Source organism: Paramisgurnus dabryanus, chromosome 21 (genome assembly GCF_030506205.2).
Source record: "Paramisgurnus dabryanus chromosome 21, PD_genome_1.1, whole genome shotgun sequence".
Classification (NCBI taxonomy): Eukaryota; Metazoa; Chordata; class Actinopteri; order Cypriniformes; family Cobitidae; genus Paramisgurnus; species Paramisgurnus dabryanus.
This window is the reverse complement of record NC_133357.1, coordinates 24,126,366-24,144,996: the sequence shown is the minus strand read 5'-3', so window position 1 is coordinate 24,144,996 and position 18,631 is coordinate 24,126,366. Positions and strand designations below refer to the sequence as shown.

General features: G+C 36.3%; 1 long non-coding RNA gene and 1 pseudogene across 1 annotated transcript; one reads left to right on the top strand and one right to left on the bottom strand.

Moving 5' to 3' along the window:
* LOC135772834 (interferon-induced very large GTPase 1-like) overlaps window positions 1-18,631 on the top strand; it is a 97,469-nt pseudogene that overhangs the window by 24,873 nt on the left and 53,965 nt on the right.
* On the bottom strand, window positions 2,225-4,903 carry LOC135775826 (uncharacterized). Its single transcript, XR_010543945.1, has 3 exons — window positions 4,652-4,903; window positions 3,246-3,304; window positions 2,225-2,875 (listed from the first exon to the last, which is right to left on the bottom strand). It is a non-coding gene; the product is annotated as an uncharacterized lncRNA (long non-coding RNA).

The window sequence follows — 18,631 nt, the reverse complement described above, 5'->3', positions numbered from 1 at the left end:
ATTCAAAACAGTGATTTAAAACAAATTATTGGATTCCTGAAGTGATGTGATAACTTGGAAAAGCTGTCGCTAGAGTGAGGAGAGAGCAAAATAGAGAATTAGAACGGAGGCAGATTCAGAATCACAGAGCATCAAAACACTGCGAATGAACTTCTTCTTTTAAATAAGAAGTTAAAATTTATGCTTTGGTGAGTTATATTCTAAATATTAACTTGACATTATGGCATAAGTGTTGCAAATTTGGCATCAAACTATGAGTTTTATTAGTTTGTTTACATTGGCCGTTGGTATATAACGAACGAGCTGAAGCTATTTACATTTGAAAGTTAACAGTCAAATAACGTAAATGTGATTAAAAAATAACATATGTTCAATAAGTGTTGAAACCCTGAGTTAGGTTGTTATTTGAAATGTTTACATGATGCTTATTGATAAATCTGTTGAAATGAAGATTAATTACTGTTCTGCCTTGTGTTTTTACAAGGCTGGGTTTTTTTGTGAGAATTGCGAACATCTGTAAAGTTCTCCTGCTCCATCTTGGACACGCGAGACAATTAAGTATATACTGAAGGTGTATACAAAAAGGCGAGACAACCAGAACTGTGCTTTGAATTCATCAGAACTGGTAGGAGGATATTTTTCCTTTTTGTTTCGGACAACTACAGTACTAGGACGTGAATTCGCTGAAACTTCATTTTCCGTATTTTCTTGGATTTTCTTCAAAGGACACTTACTTTGAACTGAACTATTTAAACTATTTAAAGGAACGGTCCTTTGAACCGAGTCAATTGATTCATAAATTCAACCCAACTGAGTCATTTAAGTGAATCATTAATTTGGATTACAAACCAAATGAAACAGTGTTACACTTTTACAAGTATTTTATTTATTTATTTATATATTTGCTCTGTAGTATATGAGAACTGATTTTCAGCTTGAGTTGAACGGTTCAATCTGCTAAACCCAGGTACCTGGTAAATTTCAAAGAGAGGAGTATTGGGATTTATTGCATATTGTTTCTTGTATTTTAGATTTATATTCCTTAAGCAAGATACAGAAAAGAGAAACACTTTCTTAAATTAATATTTTCAATATAAATCTACAAATAATCAGAAACCAAGACTCTGTGTTGATCTTTTACTTACCTGTCATCTCTCCAGTAGCCATGCCTTTCTCTTCTGATACACAGGCCCACATTGAACATTATACGTGTGTATACACTAAACCCCGTTACACGCTACACTGTCATCTCTTTGAATCTCCTATGGTTAACGCAAGCTCGTGGTCATTTTCGGCAGGTCGTGTGGTTGCGAATTGCTCACAGTACTAAAAATGTGCGCTCAGAAAAAAAAGAATTTGCTCAGTGCTGTAAAAAATTAGAGGGAACATTGCCCCCCAGTAAGCTTTATTGCGCAGACACTGTGCAAGTCAGGGAGGACGAGGAGCGCATTCTATTACTTGAGCCGTACCAGACAACTAGGAATTGGTTTACAGAGTTCACTCTCCTCGCGACAGCCCCTCCCTGGCTGATTCCCTGGCACATTATGGCACCCTCGCCCCGATCTGTGGAACCTCCATGTGTGGTCTCTGGACGGGGCGCGGAGGTTTCAGGTGATTTACCCCAGGCGGTATCTAACACCATCGCTGCAGCGCGAGCGCCGTCTACGAGACAGGCGTATACGCTGAAATCGAACCTGTTTGTTGTATGGTGTACCTCTCAACGAGAGGACCCCCGGGAATGCTCGATCAGTATTGTGCTTTCATATCTCCAGCACCGCTTGGAGAAGAGGCTGTCACTACTTACCATTAAAGTAGATATCGCGGCAATATCCGCGCATCACGTACCCATAGACGGTACACTCTAAAAATGGTTGGGTTAAAAACAACCCAATTGGCAACCCAGCGCTGGGTAAATATTGGACAGAACACATGCTGGGTTAAAGTAACCCAACACGCTGGGTAACACATTTTAACCCAGCAGGTTGGGTTGTTGAAAAAACCCAACGTGTAGTCATTTTAACCATTTATGAGATTAATATTCTGGGTTTGGGTTATTCTTGCTGGGTTATTTTTATCATGTGCTTTATTGTAAATCAAGACCATTGCGAACACCAAATAAATGTTTATTTGACTTCAAAATAACTACAAACTCTTAAATTTTTACAGTTGGCAGTTGCAAAATCATTTAAAGGACTGCTGCTTACTGACCATCAAGTATAAATATATTTATTAAATATCAGAAATTATGCACATTGAAGTAACAATGTAACAGGTTAAATCAATTTGTTTGAATTTAAGACAGAATTTGTATATAAGTATATACAATATATAAATGAAATACTGAAATGTACATAAACAAATCTGCAGCAGTGTAAGAAAATAAACAATGTAATTGTTAAATTAAGTTTTTTATAGACCAGATGTTCCAAGTTTCAGAGTATGGAATGTATTTGACTAAAAATACTTCATTTATTAAAGTTACTCCTCACGAACAAAGATGTACAAAGGAACCGAACAGCAGAGGATTTATCCATTTGGAAAATGACAGACTACAGTAGATGCACATTGCCTGGGTATTTATTTTCAAGCACGTAAAATGCCTTTAAACCATAGACTGTAAAAAAATATGAAAGTAGTGTCCGTGACGTCACCCACTGGTTTGTGAAGAGCATTTTTGAAGCCTAAAGTAGGCGGTGCGTGCCGTCGCCATCTTGGCCGAATTGCAGTTTAAGTCACTTCCGTATTGGCTCCATCAGAGAAACTGATTGAGAAAAAAGATTGAGAGATCTGTTGCATGTTTCCCATGGCCAGGAAATAAAGGAAAGGATTTTGAGGATTCTGTCCAGAGAAGAACTTCCACCACATTTGTTGCAATCTACAAAAGAGGAAAAAACTTTTAGTGGTCTGAACTAAATGATCAGATTTAAGTGTTCAGAAAACCATGTGGGCCAAGGGAATTATACATTTTATAAAAATTATAAGACTTTCTTTTGCATCCCTGGCCGCATTACCACCACTTGTGAGATTTTTTTCCCAAAAATGCAATGGCCTGTCATCGGTTTGCATAAGACTTTGGTGTTACACTGCTTTAATTGTTGTGTCAACAACAAAGGCTGCAAACCACACAGACTGACAAATAGGATGATCTTACTATAAAGAATAAAGTGCTGCAGAACTAAAATGCAGCAGATAATTAAGACATTCCCAATACATTTTAAATAGGAATGATTAAATGTTATACTTACTGGCTGTATGAAGGCCTTGCTAGCCTCATCAATGGATGGACGTAAAAACTCTGCACACTCTAAAAAAAAGAATGGGAAAACATCACATCTGATCTCTGCAAAAACATAACATCTCTGATACAGTATCAGCCACAGATCAGAGGGTTGGTCAATATAAACTTGAAATCACAGGAGACAACCCAAGAATATTATTAAATTAATATAAAATAGTAACTAAATACGACTCAATAACACATCTTCATTCATATAACACATATAAATGTTTGTTAAACGGTACACGCAGCCTCCGTCTTGGTGACAAATACGTTTATGTTTTCAAGTTCATGTCCAAACACTTAAATTATTGTTTCATTTTAAAAGAGAGGACCAAGCAATATACATATTAGACACCGGTTCTTGGAAACGCTGTTTCGTTTTCATTTATCGACGAGTTACCTGCCGTACCGACGGTGAATTGAAAGTGCTGCTTGTCCCTGCCTCTCAGTGACAGAGTAGACGCCAGCTCCGCAATTCTCCGCCGCCGGTTAAGTTAACTTGCTCGCGCCTCGCGGTCTGTCTTTCCATATCGAATGACAAGAAAGCAACTCGTTTGTCATCAAATTTAATTTAATAGTGTCGCTATTGCTAAGCTGGGAAAACTATGCGCGTGTGTGACCCAACAAGCCGAAGTGGGGTTGCGGAGGTCGACTCGGTACCGGTTTTGACTCGCTTTGTTAAAGGCTTACAGAAATTGTCATGAGTTAATAAATCAACCGTGTGATGGGGATTTTGTAACATCGATTTTATTAATATGCCATATTAAACATCTTAGAACGATTATTCAAGTCAATTTGTGTAAATGGCGATCTGAGGTAACCCAGATAGCAATTACATTTGGCCCGGATCCGTTTTAAGCCCCTTGCCTCCGTTTCTATCTCAGAGACGTTTTCTGATTGTGAACCAGATCCGTGCCAGATAGAGGTTTCAGCTTAAACATCAGTTCAGTATTTCTATCATTTTACAGATCTGGCCCAGATCACTTTTCCCAAAGATAACCGAAAGACATTAGCTGTGTCTGACACTGATTTGGTCCAGATCTGCAATTCGAATCTGAGCCGATACTGATGATCAGGCGGTGCTGAATCAGCGCTGGATCGGCGCTGGTACATATCCGCAACAACCCCTAATAACAGACCAGAAACGGCTTCGGCCCGTTGTGCGTTTGGACCCAGGAACGAGTCCGGCTGTATCGTTTTGCGGTTGCGGTCCTGTTCCGTTACAGTGTCCAGTGGCTATCTGGGAACAGTCGTCATTCCTCTAAATTACACCCGTCGTCTTAGTCTGTATAAATTAACACGTTGGTGTCTCGCAAAATGTTATAATTTTGTTTATATTCATGAAATGTTTACAAAAACATATAAACTTACCTTGAAACAACTTCTTCCAGTGACTCTGTCCTTTCACAACGACCGTTGCTGAGCACATTCAAACATCAAAGGCGCGAAGCACGTGAGCCTCTTCAAACAACCCAGCATAATAACCCAGCAGTTTTAACCCAACAACCAGAAAACTGAAACTACCCCAAAAGTGTTTAAAATGTTAAAAAATAACCCAGCAAAACAACCCAACAGACTCAACCCAGCATTTTGGGTTAAAAAATAACCCAGCCATTTTTAGAGTGTAGATCTGTGGGTCAGCACGATCTGGTCATTAGGTTTTTAAGAGGTGCACGGAGGCTGGATCCTGTGAGCGTTAAGTTCCTCACTATGAAAACTTTGACGCTCCTCGCATTGGCTTCTATTAAAAGGATAGGGGATCTTCATGCATTTTTGGTCAACGATTCGTGCCTTCAGTTCGGGCCGGCTGAATCCAGCATTGCACTGAGACCCCGGCCGGGCTACGTGCCTAAAATTCCCACCACTCCCTTTAGAGATCAGGTGGTGAATTTACAAGCGCTGCCTTTGGAGCAGGCAGACCCAGCCATGGCTTTGTTATGTCCTGTTCGTGCACTACGTGTGTATGTGGATCGCATTCAAAGCTTTCCGACCTCAGAACAGCTCTTTGTCTGCTACGGTGGTCAGCAGAAAGGGAAAGCTGTCACTAAACAGAGGATGTCTCATTGGATTGTAGACACAATCGCCCTGGCGTATGAGAAACAGGGGATTCCTTGCCCTTTTGGTTTGAGATTCATTAAACCAGAAGCGTGGCTTCATCTTGGGCTTTGGCTCGTGGTTCCTCACTTGCAGATATCTGTAGAGCTGCTGGCTGGGCGACACCTAATACGTTCACTAGATTTTACAGTGTTCGTGTTGAGCCGGTATCCTCTCGAGTTCTCTCAGATCAGTAAGAACATCGAGGAACGGCTCCTGTGTCGGCTTGGTGCCTTTCTTTTCGGTGCTGCACGACCGCACCATTATGGAAGGCAGTTAAGGCAAAAACGTTACAAAAAACTGTTTTTTGTCTCCTCCACCGCTTGGTGGCCGATGTTGCGGAGCATCGGCTGCCAGCCTCTCACTAGATGTATCCTTAAGAACCTGGGTGAGGCTAGCGTCCACATTGCGCCCCCTAGTGGTTTCTTTGTGAGTATTCCGTGGAAACTTCTGATTTACCACGTTTCCCTTAGTGGAGTTCATTCCACGCCTCTCTAGTGTACTAAGAGAGAGTATTTTTTATAGACCTCGTGTCTTTTTTATCCATCACCTTAGTGGTAGACCCCTAGAGGGTTTTCTTTCCGCAGCGATCTTAGTCCCGCATGACGAGTTCGCTTCCCAGTTCGCCTAGTCACTATCGTGGGTTAAGGAACAAGTAGTGACCGGCCTCTGCTTCAACCCCATTTCCGTTCCCTGAATAGGGAGAGTCGGAGGGTTTACGCAGGCACTGGAAGGGTCAGCTTCAGTGGCGCTTTGGTACTCACTAAAAACAGTTGGGTTAAAAATAACCCAACAAATAACCCAATGGTGGGTTACTATAGCACCGACCCATTGTTGGGTTATTTTAACCCAATGCATTGGGTAGAAAGTTTTACCCAATTAGTTGGGTTATGAAATAACCAATTTGTTGGGTTATTTTTGCAATGCTGTTTTAACCCCATTATTATTATTATTATTATTATTTATTACTATTATTTGCTTTATAAATAAATAATACAAAACTTACAAATACATTTATAATGCTTTATTTTCATTTAGTCATTTGCACCTGCATTTAAATGTATAAATACAGACATGTATAGAAGCATAAATACATACACACATACATAAATATATACATACATAAATAAACAAAAACATAAGAACAAAACAAATCTACTCAATCTTATCCAACTAAAATCTGCTTAAAAGCATAGTTCACACATTTTGTCATAATTTTCTCCCTCTCATGTTGTTATAAACCTGTATATAAGTCTTTACTTTGATAACCACAAAGGTATATTTCAAAGAATGTTTGAAATCAAACCGATCATGAGCCCCATTCATTTTCATAGTATTCTTTTTTCCTACTATGACAGTCAATGGGGCTCATGATCTGTTTGGTTTAAACATTACTCAAAATATCTTCCTTTGTGGTCATCAGAACAAAAAAATGTGTACAGGTTTGTAACGACAGGAGAGGAAGAAAATTATGACAATTTTCATTTTTGGGGGAACTGTCCCTTTAAGCAGGTAACAGTGTGTTCAGGAAACATCACATGGTACAAAATGTATTGTGTGTTACAGAAACTACTTAACAGTAGTGAAAGGCTTGGGATACTCTGTATAAAATGTAAAAAAAAAAAAATTAAAGCATGTGTCAACTGCTGGTCTTGCTCCTGGGCCATGCCTCCCCACGATAACAAAGGCTTGTGATTAGTCGAATTCATCCCATAGGAGGACATGGGGTCTTCGTCATACCTCCTCCTCCAAATACCGAATTATGTTTGTTTTCTGACCTGAAGACAGAATTTTCACAATGTAAATATGCACACATAAACAGGTTAAAAAAAACAAGTGTCATAAATGATACTTACAGGTTGCAAATTAATAAATGTTTGCTTTGCCTCTTGGTACTGTAGGACGGCTGAATCATCTTGCTGGCCATTTTGTAAGGTTTTTAATGCAATATCTCCAAGAATGTCTACATTTAAAGAAAATAATAATTAATTAAATCTCAAAGCAAACACATCTGGCACGCTGAATAAATACTCTACTTTGACAGTAGATGGCGCTGAATTGCAAATTCAACCGTTACCGGGGTTACAGTAAACAGTACGTGCAGGATTAAACAGCGCTTTATCAGGGATTATACTGAAGTAAAACGACAATAAAATGCCATCGAGTCATTTCTTAAGACATTTACATTCAGAATCACATTTATATTACAGCTCTGTGTCTATAACACAGACCGCCAAAATAAAATATTTGGAGCAAAAAGCAGCCGGTTGCATCCCTTACAAAGTTAAAAAACGGTTTTTACTACACTTTAAACCAAAAAACATTGTCTGTTACAGAAAGCATGGTTAAAGCAATATGGCAATCAATACGCCATGAAACTAACGTTATACTACTAAAAAAAGAAATGATTCATTTTCGTAAGGGCTCATGCTGTTGGTGCTGTTTAGTATTAAAATAAATTGCGATGTCTCTCTACGTTTATGATTGCTTAAAAACGCGTTTGGCATCGGTAACAGTTAATGAATGGAACAGGTGTAACGGACAAAAACTAGACAACAGCGTTTTTGTACACTTATTTAAACGTGACTGATAGTTTACTGTGTTTTAGAGCTTAAAGACACTTTGTAGCAAAATAAAACATTACACAGAGATATATATTTTAAAACGTACCTCTCGTGTCTGTCCGCACTCAGCAGTGGCACCGGTCAACCGTTGAAATTCAAAATGCGTGACGTGAGCCCGATTTTAACCCAACTCTCTGGGTTGTTATGGAAATAACCCAATACAAGCTAGGAATAACCCAACAGAACAACCCAATATGTTTAACCCACCTATTGGGTAAAACAAATAACCCAACGGTTTTTAGAGTGTAGGGATTCCCAATTCGTCGGTCACGACGTGACGTCGTAGTGACCGACTGAAAGGGAACGTCTCGGTTACATATGTAACCCTCGTTCCCTGAAGGAAGGGAACGGAGACGTCACGTCCCGTCGCCACAGTTTGCTGTTCCACTGCTGATATCGGCCGGACCCTTTCCTTCTGTCCAGCTTTCTCAGCAAAAAATAGCTGATTTGATAACTGCACCTGCCACTCATTAAATAATGGCGCGGCGGGGCGGCGCCGGCAGATGCAATTATCTGCATGCCATGTTCATTGGCGTTTTAAAGGTTTCTCGAAGCAGATAGGTCACCCGCGAAGCGGTTCCCAATTCGTCGGTCACGACGTGACGTCTCCGTTCCCTTCCTTCAGGGAACGAGGGCTACATATGTAACCGAGACGTTTTATATCATATAATAAATAAATGGGTACGTTATTTGCTCTAAATGTCTGAATAGTGTAATATGTAATATAAATACTATAATCCTGGCAGTTTAAACGGAAAATCATATCCAAATGCATGTCATTACAGCAAAATTATTCCCCAAAAATATAATTGCATACCCTAATATATAAAGTTTCACCTGTGGCTGGTAGAGGCGCTAATTTAGTAAATGTCTCTATTGGTCGTATTTGAGGGAATGGACAAACGACCAAAACAGTCGTATGGGTTGAAGGATATGTTGTTTTTGTGATGAGTTTCATTTTAGATAGTAATTTAATTAGAGCCCTACCTATATGCGTTTTTTCGGGACGATACAGATATTAGGGAGTAAAAAAGACAGATAACGATATATCGGCCGATATTCTTTAGGTGTATATTATAGTACAGTACACATTATACTACAGTATATTATACTACAGTACCTAGTGTACATAGAATACACTATATACATTAACAGAATATACTGTATAGAAAGAATACAATGCAATGCAATGATCACTCACAAATGTGGTGATCAAACACGTGACAAAGATATGTAATATGTGTTTAATAATTTAACAATAAACTTTATTATCCAAAATGAGTCTGATATCAGTGCACTAAACAGTAAACTTGATCTATTATAAATAACTTTAAAACACAAACAGAACAAAATACATAAAACCAGTAGCAGAGTGGCCATCAGGAGAGTTGGGACATTTCCCGGTGGGCCGGTAGGGTTTTGAGGCTGCGAGAGCCGGTCTGATAATAGTTATACATTGCGAGTTATATTGCAACCCCGTCTGGTGGCTGATGTGTGGCCGCTTCCTGCTGGTCAAGCTGTGCAGCCTTTTTGCTCAATACAGTAGGCTATATAAAAGTGCTCAACCTGTTCGGAAGGTCCAACCATGTCTCGGATTTTTAAAAATATAGGGGGAACCGTGAACGGCGCCTCCCCAAATAGCATAGCCTGTCGGCATTTGATGTAAAAAGCCGCCGAATGCCTGTTTATTACAGTACATATGCGGTCGGATCCATAAAGCGGATAGACTATTTGATAGACTAGTAGTAAGTGTGGATTAAGGATGTTTAAAATTTCTAGCCTGGTGGTCAGGACATGAATGGATCAAATCAATGGATCAAATATTTGCAAAGGTTTATCTCCATATGGCTACCCAGCTAAAAATTTTACGTTATAAAAACGTTCCCGTAACGTCTTACGAAAGTTTGGAAAACATTTATTGTTAAACGTTCTTACAACGTTAAAAGCATCCAGTTTTTTAGATGTGGTATTAACGTTAATGTTTAGTTATAAGAATGTTATTCGAAAGTTTTTAGAAACGTTCAGTCTGTTGTTATATTAATGTTCTAATAACGTTTTTAAAAACGTTATTGAAACGTTAAATTCACCATTATATTCATGTTCTCAGAACGTTTTTCTAACGTTCATAACAGGTTATAAAAACATTGTTTAAACGTTTTTAGACAGTAAAAGCGTCCAGTTTTTTAGACGTAGTATTAACGTTATTGTTTGGTTACAAGAACGTTTTTAAAAACGTTTCTAGGTTTGGTTTGTTGTTATATTAATGTTCTAAGAACACGTTTTAAAACGTTATTCAAACATTCCATTCACCATGATATTAATGTTCTAAGGACGTTTTTAAATTGTTCTTGAAACCTTCTATTTGCCATTATATTAATGTTCTAAGAACGTTTTTCTAACGTTTGTAACTGGTTACAAAACATTAGGTTTAAACGTTCTTGGAACGTTAAAAACTACAATGTTTTGACATTTTTAAAAACTTTATTGTTTGGTTATGATAACATTATTATGTCTTGTTATAAAAATGTTCAAATAACTTTAAAACATTATTATAATGTTTCATCCCCATTATATTAACGTTTTCCTAACGTTTGCATTAAATTATAAAAACTTTGCTGAAGGTTTTTTTTGGTTATAAGAACATTATTCAAAACATTTTTAGAGGAACATTCAAGTCACTTGTCAGGGACAGAAGACAACAGAGGCAGAGAGTAAAATCAAACAGTTTTTTAAAAGTTGTGGTAAATTGTAATGGTAAAAAATTAAAGTCCAGGTGAAGAGCAGGCACAAACACACCACCCAGTCACAGGTGTATTCCAGAGTATCCAAATATCCAACACAGATGACGACAATGACTGGAAGACTCTGGTAGATAGAGTCAGATAAGTCCGTGCAGCGTACAAACATAGCTAGCACTGGACAGTGTGTTTGTGTGTGAGAGTCTTAGGCTATGTTTACATTAATGCGTTTATGCTTTAAAACGCGTTACTTTTGCTACGTTTACGCCTTTCATCTACATCACCGTTTTCGACCCTCATAAACGGATTCGTTCGCAAACGCTGAAGACCCTGTTTTAGTTTGAGAACTCAGACGTTGTCTTATGTAAACGAACAGCTGATATTAACGTGACAGCGCATCATTTTCAAAGTAAAAATTATTTTATTCATGTAAATGTTGGTTTGCAACGGAGGTTTTGCCAAAAATAGTAAACATCTACCAACCAGCTATTATAAACGCTATATCGGATTGTTTTAACATGTATCCTTATATATAATGTCTGTTTTATATGAATGTTTGAGTATTGTTGGGTTTAATGTGTTTATGATTTGTTTAAATTTAGTTAGCTTACGAAAGATAGACTGTAATTTTAAACGCCATATAGGCGTTGCAAAGGCCAATATGAAGGGAGAATTGTAATGGGTCAGACATTATTTTCCAGTTTAATGTAAGTTTTGTTTGCTACTTTAAAATGAATTTCGTTTCAGATAATTTGTCTCTTAATTTTAATCGATGTTTTGTTGATACGTTTTGTGAATATAAATTAATAAAAACAATAAACTTAACGTCATTAATATAATGCTCGTTTAGGCGCTTGGCTTTTAGCTATTTGTGTGTTGCTAGCGGAGGACGTGCACGGACCTCGCACACCCCTAGGCTGCATAAACGTGCAAAGGTAAGGTATTATTAGAGTAATAAGTTATTTTACACTTTTATGCGCATGCCCAGTTATGTGATTGGTCATGTTTCAGGCGTTTATGGTGGTGTATAGTGTGGATGAAGATTCTTTTTAAAATGCCAGTATAAACGAGGATCGTTTTCATTTTAAAATGCCGTTTTAAAACGCAAATGCTCTAATGTAAACATGGCCTTAAATGGTGCAGAGATGATAAGGTGTGCCAGGTGATCGTGATTAGTAATTGGGTGATTTTGATCTGGTGAAGTGAGTGAGGGAAAAACCTGGCAAATCCGTTACATCACTCATATTAACAATGTTTTTCATATATATTTTAAAAAATAACATTCCTTTCACTTAAATATTCTCAAAGATTTTGTATGTAAATGTTATTGCAATTATATTTGTCTCTAAAATTCCAATATAGAAATTATAAAATGGAAAGCTAAAAGATTATTCATTAGCCTTCCCACCCCACAGTTGAGTCAAGACTGGATCATTGAAATAATCAATTAGATTAAAATAAAATGTGACTGAATCACAAAAAACACAGTACCACATAAGTACCACAGGTATATTTGTAGCAATAGCCAACAATTCATTTTATAGCTCAAAATTTTAGATTTTTATTTATGCCAAAAAGCATTAGGATATTAATCCAGGACTAGGCATTTTTATTTTTCTCATCCTTACATTTACTTAAATTTCTTTAAATCTAGAGCTGTGCCGATACAACCTTTTTATGTCTGATACCGATGTCAATACCATAACCTTGAGTATTTGTTGATACTGATCCAATACCATCTCTATCACCCTTTTAATCAATGAGTGCGTTTACATCCACAGAATAAGCGGATAACTATCAAAAATCAGCTTATTACAGAAAACTGTTTACATTTACATGCAAATCAATAAGCCGGCTATGCAGACAACTGCGTTTACAGGGGACTTGAAGAATTATCAGTTTTCTCGCAGGCAGTGACGTCACCACCTGTAGTACACAATAGTCGTTCAAAAAGCCAACGCCATATCTGTCTTAAGCTGTACTTGTTGTATCTCTTCTCACGTCTGCAGAACCTCTAAATGTAACATGAGCTTCTATTTTACATTTTCTCTGCCAACTGCTTTAGTCGAGCGGAGACTGTTATGCGTTACTTTGCGCTTACTTCCGCGTGTGACGTTTATTCACACGCGGAGACATGCGCACATGGACAAAACCGTGGGAAAGCTGGTTAAGGTGTTTACATGCCACGTGAAATCGGCGTAATGAGCAAAAAACTACCTGTGACGATTGGTTTTTGCTTACGCGGTTTATGGGCTTTCCCCGATAAAGGAAACCCGTTTAACGGGTTTACATGACCCCACATCTTATCAGTTTATTAAGCATAATCGGCGTAAGACTGTGCATGTAAACGCACTTAATTAGGCTGCAAATAATTAGTTACATTTATATAGCGCTTTTCCAGTGATCAAAGCACTTTACATATGAATGGGGGAATCTCCTCAACCACCACCAATGTGCAGCATCCACCTGGATCCACCAGAACGCCCACCACACACCAGCTTATTAGTGGAGAGGAGACCATATAATATAACATGTTAGCCCTACAAAAAGCATAATGCTTAAACAGCTACAGAAGAAATGTTTTACTGTGCAAAAAATGACTCAATGAAACATTGTGCAATACTGCTTCTTAATTTTTATTTAAATGTTTCAAAAAGTAGCAAAATTTTTAATTAGTCAGCACAAAAACCATTGTGTATGTAATGTTAGAAAAGCACGTTAGAAAAACGTTCTGAGAACATGAATATAATGGCAAATGGAACGTTTTAATAATGTTTCTAAAAACGTTATTAGAACATTAATATAACAACAGACTAAACCTTTCTAAAACGTTTTGAATAACGTTCTTATAACCAAACAATAACGTTAATACCACGTCTAAAAAAACTGGACACTTTTAACGTTCTAAGAATGTAAAAAAATTAAAGTTTCCCAAACTTTCGTAAGACGTTATCGGAACGTTTTTATAACATAAAATTGTTGGCTGGGTTGGTATCGGATTGGATTGTACACCCTTCTACAATATTTGATCTGGCCATTTTTTGCCAAATCGGACTAATATCGATACTGCATATCGGATTGGCTCACCCCTATTTAAATCCCCAGAAGATAAATTTTTATGCTAACATTTTTAGAATGTTCCACTATGCAATGGTAATGTTGTCATGCTAACATTTTCAATGTTAATGTTTTTAGAACGTTCTGCTAACAATACAATTATAACGTTTTCAATGCTACCATTGTAAGAAAGTTACATTGCATACACAATGGTAAAGTTTTCATTGCTACAGTTTTAAGAACGTTACATTACATACACAATAGTAACGTTTTCAATGCTAGGGTATGAAGAACGTTCTGCTAACTATGCAATTATAACGTTTTTAATGTTACTGTTTTAAGAATGTTACATTACATACCCTAGCATTGAAAACGTTACCATTATGTATGTAATGTAACATTCTTAAAACAGTAACATTAAAAACATTATAATTGCATAGTTAGCAGAACGTTCTTCATTCCCTAGCATTGAAAACGTTACCATTATGTGTAGAGAGCGTTCTGCTAACAATGCATATAACTTTTTTAATGTTACTGTTTTAAGAACATTACATTACATACACAATGGTAACGTTTTCAATGCTACAGTTTTAAGAACAGTACATTACATACACAATAGTAACGTTTTCAATACAAGGGTATGAAGAACGTTCTGCTAACTATGCAATTATAATGTTTGCAATGCTACCGTTTGAAGAACATTACATTACATACACAATGGTAAAGTTTTCAATGCTAGGGTGTGCAGAACGTTCTGCTAACAGTGCAATTATAACGTTTTCAATGCTACAGTTTTAAGAACGTTAAATTACATACACAACAGTAACGTTTTCAATTAGGGTGTGTAGAACTTTCTGCTAACAATGCAATTATAACGTTTTTAATGTTACTGTTTTAAGAACGTTACATTACATACACAATGGTAACGTTTTCAATGCTACAGTTTTAAGAACAGTACATTACATACACAATAGTAACGTTTTCAATACAAGGGTATGAAGAACGTTCTGCTAACTATGCAATTATAATGTTTGCAATGCTACCGTTTGAAGAACATTACATTACATACACAATGGTAAAGTTTTCAATGCTAGGGTGTGCAGAACGTTCTGCTAACAGTGCAATTATAACGTTTTCAATGCTACAGTTTTAAGAACGTTAAATTACATACACAACAGTAACGTTTTCAATTAGGGTGTGTAGAACTTTCTGCTAACAATGCAATTATAACGTTTTTAATGTTACTGTTTTAAGAATGTTACATTACATACACAATGGTAACGTTTTCAATTAGGGTGTGTAGAACATTCTGCTAACAATGCATTTATAACATTTTTAAGGTTACTGTTTTAAGAATGTTACATTACATACACAATGGTAACGTTTTCAATGCTAGGGTGTGTAGAACATTCTGCTAACAATGCAATTATAACATTTTTAAGGTTACTGTTTTAAGAACGTTACATTACATACACAATGGTAACGTTTTCAATGCTACAGTTTTAAAAACTTTACATTACACACAACAGTAACGTTTTCAATGCTAGGGTATGAAGAACGTTCTGCTAACTATGCAATTAAAACATTTTCAATGCTACCGTTTTAAGAACGTTACATTACATACACAATGGTAACGTTTTTAATGTTACTGTTTTAAGAACGTTACATTACATACACAATAGTAACGTTTTCAATGCTAGGGTGTGTAGAACGTTCTGCTAACAGTGCAATTATAAAGTTTTTAATGTTACCGTTTTAAGAATATTACATTACATACACAATGATAAAGTTTTCAATGCTAGGGTGTGTAGAACGTTCTGCTAACAATGCAATTTTAACGTTTTCAATGCTACAGTTTTAAGAACGTTAAGTTACATACACAACAGTAACGTTTTCAATGCTAGGGTGTGTAGAACGTTCTGCTAACAAAGCAATTATAATGTTTTTAATGTTACCGTTTTAAGAACGTTAAATTACATACACAATAGTAACGGTTTCAATGCTAGGGTGTGTAGAATGTTCTGCTAACAATGCAATTATAACGTTTTCAATGCTAGGGTGTGTAGAACTTTCTGCTAACAATGCAATTATAACTTTTTCAATGTTACCGTTTTAAGAACGTTAAATTACATACACAATTTTAACGTTTTCTATGTTACCGTTTTAAGAACGTTACATTACATACACAATAGTAACGTTTTCAATGCTAGGGTATGAAGAACTTTCTGCTGACTATGCAATTATAATGTTTTTAATTTTACTGTTTTAAGAACGTTACATTACATACACAATGGTAACGTTTTCAATGTTACAGTTTTAAAAAGTTTACATTATATACACAACAGTAAAGTTTTCAATGCTAGGGTATGAAGAACGTTCTGCTAACTATGCAATTAAAATGTTGTCAATGCTACCGTTTTAAGAACGTTACATTACATACACAATGGTAACGTTTTCAATGCTACAGTTTTAAGAACAGTACATTACATACACAATAGTAACGTTTTCAATACTAGGGTATGAAGAACGTTCTGCTAACTATGCAATTAAAATGTTGTCAATGCTACCGTTTTAAGAACGTTACATTACATACACAATGGTAACGTTTTCAATGCTACAGTTTTAAGAACAGTACATTACATACACAATAGTAACGTTTTCAATACTAGGGTATGAAGAACGTTCTGCTAACTATGCAATTATAATGTTTTTAATGTTACTGTTTTAAGAATGTTACATTACATACACAATGATAAAGTTTTCAATGCTAGGGTGTGTAGAAGGTTCTGCTAACAATGCAATTTTAACGTTTTCAATGCTACAGTTTTAAGAACGTTAAGTTACATACACAACAATAACGTTTTCAATGCTAGGGTGTGTAGAACGTTCTGCTAACAAAGCAATTATAATGTTTTTAATGTTACCGTTTTAAGAATGTTACATTACATACACAATAGGAACGGTTTCAATGCTAGGGTGTGTAGAACGTTCTGCTAACAATGCAATTATAACGTTTTCAATGTTACCGTTTTAAGAACGTTAAATTACATACACAATTATAACGTTTTCTATGTTACCGTTTTAAGAATGTTACATTACATACACAATGGTAACGTTTTCAATGCTAGGGTGTGTAGAACGTTCTGCTAACAGTGCAATTATAACATTTTCAATGCTACAGTTTTAAGAACGTTGAATTACATACACAACAGTAATGTTTTCAATGCTAGGGTGTGTAGAACGTTCTGCTAACAATGCAATTATAACGTTTTTAATGTTACTGTTTTAAGAATGTTACATCACATACACAATGGTAACGTTTTCATTTAGGGTGTGTAGAACTTTCTGCTAACAATGCAATTATAACGTTTTCAATGCTACAGTTTTAAGAACAGTACATTACATACACAATGGTAACGTTTTCAATGCTAGGGTGTGTAGAACGTTCTGCTAACAATGCAATTTTAACGTTTTTAATGTTACTGTTTTAAGAATGTTACATTACATACACAATGATAACGTTTTCAATGCTAGGGTGTGTAGAACGTTCTGCTAACAATGCAATTTTAACGTTTTCAATGCTACTGTTTTAAGAACGTTAAATTACATACACAACAGTAACGTTTTCAATGCTAGGGTGGGTAGAACGTTCTGCTAACAAAGCAATTATAACGTTTTTAATGTTACCGTTTTAAGAATGTTACATTACATACACAATAGTAACGTTTTCAATGCTGGGGTGTGTAGAACGTTCTGCTAACAATGCAATTATAACTTTTTCAATGTTACCGTTTTAAGAACGTTAAATTACATACACAATTATAACGTTTTCTATGTTACCGTTTTAAGAACGTTACATTACATACACAACAGTAACGTTTTCAATACTAAGGTGTGCATATCGTTCCACTAACAATACAAAATTAACGTTTCTAATGCTAACGTTTTAAGGACGTTTATTAATTGCAGATAATGTTAGGGAAACGTTCTACTAATGTTATTGCAAGAACGTTTTTGGATAACTTTAGGAGAACCTTTAGAGAACGTTAGCCAAAGTTATGGGAAAGTTCCCTGTTAGCTGGGTATATCATAAATAAAAATTAGAAGGGTAACTTTGCAGTATCACATTATTTCCTACTATGTGATTTCCATATTATAGACAAAAGTATTTAACTGCATGGCAAATATACTCACAACATTATTATTTCTCAAAACTTATGGAACTGTATTCTTACAGTTTTTCAAAGATGCACACATTATTCCACATATGACCAGGGACGGACTGGGGCTAAAAAACAGCCCTGGACTTTTTCCCAAATAGGCCCATCATCCGGCCATTCGCCCCTAGCCGTGCACAACAGACACAAGGATGTCCTGATACTATGCCACAATACTGTCAGACTATTAGACAAGGATATTTAATATTTTGTCCATGTCATATTAAACTTTGATGTATAATAAGGCTGTGAAATAATGAAAATAGCTACTGTAGGCCTATTAAGTTTGTCTGTACAGCTTTCACAAACAACCACCAGGTCTTTGCCAATTCCACAATACTAAACACAAATATGAAAGACAAGGAAAAACTGCACTCTGATGGAAGACAGACAGAAAGTGCAAGCTAGGATTTTTTGGTTAAACTAATATTTGGTCAATTATTTAGCCCCCTTTCTTATTAGCACGTTTAGAGTGGTTGCAATGCATGCCTGATATTTACCCGTTTAATTCAATACCTTAGTCTTCATTGTAGCAGAAAATGTGAGCTCACTACAACCTCTCATATACAATAAAGTCAATGAAAGAAATGAAAACCAATGCAATACGATTAATGTCCACCC